Source organism: Macrotis lagotis, chromosome 1 (assembly GCF_037893015.1).
Source record: "Macrotis lagotis isolate mMagLag1 chromosome 1, bilby.v1.9.chrom.fasta, whole genome shotgun sequence".
NCBI lineage: Eukaryota > Metazoa > Chordata > Mammalia > Peramelemorphia > Peramelidae > Macrotis > Macrotis lagotis.
This window is the reverse complement of record NC_133658.1, coordinates 832803023-832809022: the sequence shown is the minus strand read 5'-3', so window position 1 is coordinate 832809022 and position 6000 is coordinate 832803023. Positions and strand designations below refer to the sequence as shown.

At 38.2% G+C, this 6000-nt stretch overlaps 1 pseudogene; it reads left to right on the top strand.

Annotated features, from left to right (window-relative positions):
• The first annotated feature begins 351 nt into the window (after nt 1-351).
• LOC141507334 (keratin, type I cytoskeletal 18-like) overlaps nt 352-6000 on the top strand; it is a 28522-nt pseudogene continuing 22873 nt past the window's right edge.

Sequence of the window (6000 nt, the reverse complement as noted above, 5' to 3'; positions counted from 1 at the left end):
CAGTTGCTCTCTAAATGATAGTCTCACAGAGTTGTGTGGAGCCCTGAGGGGTTAAGTGATTGGCCTCACAGTCAGTTTGTACCAGTTGGTTGAACTTGAATTCAAATTCTTCTGACATTGAAATCCAATCTTGACTTTCACCTACCTTTGGATTATTTAAATTGCATCCAGCTCTCCTCTATTGACATCATGAGTTTCATTTCACTCTCTACCACCTTTTCTACCACTCTTCCACAGAGGCAATTCTGTCTCCTGAATCTCTTTGGCCCACTCCACCAGCATCCAGTGCTGTTTGGGAGGCCAGGGACATGGTGGGTAGGAGGCCAGTCAGGATTGGGGGAGGAAAATATAATGCAGTACCCCAACCTCTGCCTTGTCTCCTATCAGTATCATGTGCAGAGCCTGAGACAAAGAATCACAACCTGGAAGCAAAAATTAGAGAGTATACGGACAAAAAGAGACCTCGAACCAGAGAACAGGGACACTATTTCAAGATGACTGAAGATCTGGTGGCACATATCTATACAAAGTCAGTGAACAATGCCTGAACAATGCAGAATCCTCCTACAGATTGATGTTCATTTGGCTCCTCCTGATTTAAGACTTAAGTTTGAAGCAGAGCTGGTCATGAGACAGTCTGCAGAAAGAGTTATTCATAGTCTCCTGAAAGTCATTTACAATCCCAACATGAGGTCATCAATGGCCCCAACATATCCAGGCTTCTGCTTGTGACAGAGATCAAAACCCTGAAGGAAGAACTGCTCTTCATGAACAAGAACAAGAGAAGGTGAATTCTTTACAAGGTCAAATCTGGGCTGATCACAAAAGTGGACTGTCCAAATCCCACGATTTGAGCAAGATCATCACTGATATTCAGTCCCAATATGATGCTCTGGTTCAATAAAACAGAGAGGAGCTTGATAAATACTGGTCCCAGCAGATTGAGGAGATCACTATGGTGGTCAGCTCAAGATCTGAAGAGATGGAAGAGGCTCAAAATACCATCACTGAACATATAAGCCAGTCCTCAGAGATTTAATTCCTTTCAAAATCTAAAAACCATCTTGGAGCAGAACTTGAGGAGGTAGAGATCCACTATGTTCTCCAGATGTATCATATAAATACAGCCCTGGTATACTTGGAGGCAGAACTGGGGCAGACATGAATGGAGGGGCAGCACCAAATACAGGAATATGAGATCATGCTCAACATTAAGGTCAAACTGGCAGCAGAGATCAACATCTTTTGAAGCTTTCTGGAGAATAGGGAAGATTTCAAATGAATCTGAGGGCCACCTCCTCTCATGGCAAGCCCCTCCCACTCTTCTCCATACCGCTCTATCCCCAATACTCTGCTGGGTCCCACATTGAAATAATCACTTGTGTGCCTTACCCATTAATCAAGAGATTTGCTCTGACTTTTAAGAGTCCTCTTTGAGGAGCAAGGAGACCAAAGCTGCCCAAGGCCAGCTTAAAATTCCTTTAAATTAGACAGGGAGGCAAAGATGGGATGGGAGGATCAGGAGGAACTTCTTCTTGTCTCCCTATGCATGGAGCTGGTCTCTCTCCCTAAATTCGTGCATGCCTTGGACAGTAGTGTCAACTCTATACATAAGACCAGCACTCTGAGGACAGAGGGCAAACAGGTGGCAGAGATCAATGATGCCAGGGTCCTTTGGCATTAATGCTACAAACTGAAGACCCAGGCTGAGTCAGGAAATTGATAAAGGCTCTTTGGTCATCTAGCCTTTAAAAATGGGGGGAAGGGGTAGCTAGGTGGTTCAGTAGATAGAGCACTGGTCCTGGAGTCAGGAGGACCTGAGTTCAAATCCAGTCTCAGACAATAATTACCTAGCTGTGTGACCTTGGGCAAGTCACTTAACCCCATTGCCTTAACCCTCCCCTTCCCCCCACAAAAAGAAATTCAATCTTTATCCATTATCCCTTGCTTCATTTGATTTTGTAAGAAGATCATACTTCCCTGCTTGTTTTTGAAATCACTATTACTTGTTAAAGAGTTGAAGGCGCTGTGGTTTTGAATTAGTTTAAGACATCGTCATTCTGTTCCCATGCTCCTTTTTTGCCACATTGTGATATGAAGCTCTTGAGTTCTCCAAGTTCCCACTAAATACATTCCAGTTCTAGAAGTTCTTCCCTAACTAGATAATTGCCTATGCACCCTACAGCAATAGTCTGTCTGTTTGTATTCCAAAACCCAGTGTGGCTAAGTTTGGGCAGACTTGTCACCAGAAATCTGGATACCAAATGATGATCTTTTTTATCCATAACAACTAAATCTGAAATCTTCCATTGAAATCTATGATTAGTGGAGGATGTCTCATTGCTATGATTTCTAAAGTACTGAAGTAAGGCATTATTTTATTTAATGTTAACCTATTAGTACTGCCTTGGTGGCACTCTGTTGGAAAGGAAAACAAATTTGGCAAGTTTGGATGTTAAGAGGAGCCTGTGGGCTTGAAAGTGTCCTCATACAGTAAGGAATGGGGGAATGAGTCCTGAACACTTATGAGGGCACTAGAAATCTGGATGTAGAAAAATTAGGACAAAAGTGACTCCAAAAGGGAAACTAGATGTATGCCAAAGAGCTATAAACTTTATTTACTTAATAATTTGCCTAGAGACAATCATGCAAATTTAGTCAAGCTCTGTGAAGTAGTCTGACCTTATTTGGATCTCAAGTTAAATATTTTGTTTTTCTTTCTTCTCTAATAACCCCACTCTTCCCTTATCTCTCTCTGGAAGGTTGTAAAGTTTGATCACAAATGTATTGACCAAAATCTTGCTGATATGATATCTTGAGCAGTGCTTCTCATGAAACCAATCCATACTATTTAGTCATTAAGACCAGACCACTCAGGCAAATAGAAGAGTGGTTCTTTCACTACTTTCTATTGCATGATATATAAACAATAATCATGGAAACGAAGAAATTTTTTGATATAAATAATGCTATTTGACTATATTCTATATGTCAACTTACCCTAAGACAGGGCAAAGATTTTTTTTTTATTTAATGAAGGAAGGAAAAAAATGATGGAGGGAGGGAAGCACATGCTTATTAAGTACCTACTATTTCCCAGGGTCTTTGCTTTGTAAAAATCTCCTTTGGTCCTTACAGCCTGATAGGTGGTCATTGTTATTCTTATTTTATAGTTGAAGAATTTGAGGTAAACAGAGGCTGTGACTTGCCCAGCTAGTAAATGTCTGAGACTGGATTTGAGCCTATGTCTTCTTGACAATGGTCCTTAACTTTACCTAATTAAGTTCCATTTAAGATCAGTGGCTAAATTTGGAATAACTCATGAAAAATAAAATCAAGGAGATTTAAATGATTTATTTCTAACATTGACTTACATAGGCAAATGAAAGTGGAAAAAGAAATCTTTTAAAGGCTTTTAAATACTTTAAAGAAAATTTTAATTGTGGAAAAGATGTCTGACAAACAAAATAACATTTTCAAGAGTCTGTTGTGTACTAAGCACTTTACAAATATTATTTCATTTGATCTTCACAATAATGTTGGAAAGCATGTTCTATAAATATCTCCATTTTATCAAAAAACTGAGGCAAACAGAGGTTAAGTGACTTATCCAGGGTCACCCAGCTAAGAAATGTTTGAGAATAAATTGGAACTCAGGTCTTTCTGATTCCAGGTCCAGTACTTTAACCACTAAGCCACCTTGCTGCCCTTTTGGAGAATGGGCAATCATATAATTCAATAAATGTAGACTATATCAAGAATTTTTAGGTGATTTAAAGAAGAAAAAGTTAGGAGAAACACAGAAGAGGTCAAGTGATTTCCACTGATCGTTTTCTGTTCCTGGGATAGATCCTTTTTGAAACAAAAACAAAAACACAAAACAATATTATGGAAGTAAGAACAGTGCCAGTTTAGGATTCAACAGATTTTGGGTCAAAAGTGATAAAACTTTGCCAAGAATATATAAAACCAATTTTCTGTTTTGAATTTTGTCTGTCCCTTAGGGCAGCCCTAACCACTGTCCAAGGCCTTCTCCCAGGACAGTTCCCTGCTACCATGAATCAAAAAACAAAACAAAACCTTGGTACTAGCATGAATAGTTGATATTTGACCTTGGCATCACAGACCAAGAGATACTAGGTTGGATTGAGTTGGGAATAGAAGGAATGAAATAATAAGACTACAATAAAAACTTGACCACATTAGGTATATAAGTATTTTTTGACGTTCTGACTTATAAGAAGTTTCATACCAATAACCTGTGTAATATCTTAAAGTTGATTTAGAAGAATTGACCTAACTTCCACTTAAACAATGTTATTATTGAGATAAGTAATTCAGACATTTCCTTTTAAAAGTATATATTCATGTTCTTAAAAAAATTAACAGTTCCAAATTCTCTCCTCTTCAACCCCCCTCACCCATTTAGAAGGCAAACATTATGAGATACATGTGAAGTCAACATACATGTTTTTTTTTATACTTCATGATAATTCACTCCATCATTTTCATATAGTAGAGAGAGCTTACTTAGACAACATGTCATATGAATTTATTTAGCTGGGGTAAGGCAGTTATTTTAAGTGAAGAGAATATCTTCATGGTAGAATATTACTGTAAACAGAATCCAACATGAGCTAAAGCTGACTAATGATCCCCACTGCCTGTTCCATTAGGCAACAAGCATTTTGGCAGGGGGAATTGACCAGAGGCATATTATTTGATGATATGATTGGGAAACTTGATTAGGTATTGTGTGATTTTTAAATAATAGTTCTTCCAATGAGGTAAACTGAAAAGGATTTCCTATGAGGTATTCAAGTCAAGTCAAGTCAACAAGCATTTTTCTTAACTGTGTTAGGCACTGTTCTAGGTATTAGTATTACAAAGAAAAGTGAAACTCTTCTCTCAAGGAGTTTACATCCTTGTTGTTGGGAAGATATTTATATATATATATATATGTATTTCATATATATATATATATACAGACAAACATACATATATATATATATATATATATCTATACACACACACACACACACACACACACACACACACACACACACACAAATGGGGCAGCTAGGTGGTGCAGTGGATAGAGCACCAGCCCTGGAGTTAGGAGTACCTGAGTTCAAGTCCGGCCTCAGACACATAATAATTACCCAGCTGTGTGGCCTTGGGCAAGCCACTTAACCCCATTGCCTTGCAAAAACTTCATATATATATATATATATATATATATATATATATATATATACATACACACACACACACACACACACACACACAGATATATCAAAGGGGTAGAGTTTCAACATGTATATTTTACAGTACACTGGTATGAGGGTAAGATTTGGGGGGAAAGATTGTGAGATAGGTATTAAAAATCACTGAAGAGGATGAAAAAAGTGGAAACCTCAATGGTAGATCAAGATAACTAAGGTGGAGATAATTGTTAAAGGATGAAGAAAAGAAAAAATATTGAAATAAAAGTGCCATAAGAGGGGTTTCAAATAAAATAAAGAAATTAAGTAACTCATTTGTAAAAAGGAGTTTTAAAATGTCAGCTATTATCTTAAAAGAAGTGCTTATTCTGCATCAAGTATGATATCAAGTGCTTTACAAATGTTACCTCATTTGTCCTCATAACAACCCTGTGAGGTAGTTGCATTATTGTTCTCATTTTGAAAATGAGGAAACTGAGGCAGGCAGTGATTAAGTGACAGAATTGTGTCTTAGGCTATATTTGAATTCAGGTCTATGAGGACAGCTAAATAGGTGGCACAGTGGATAGAGCACTGACCTTGGAATCAGGAGGATGAGAGTTTGAATCCAGTCTCAGACACTTGGCACTTACTAGTTGTGTGACCTTGGGTAGGTCACCTAATCCTGACTGCCATGCATCCAGGGCCATCTCCAGTCATTCTGAGTCATATCTGGCCACTAGATCAGATGGCTGTGCAGGAGAAAGTGAGGCTGGTGCACAGCACTTGTTCACTC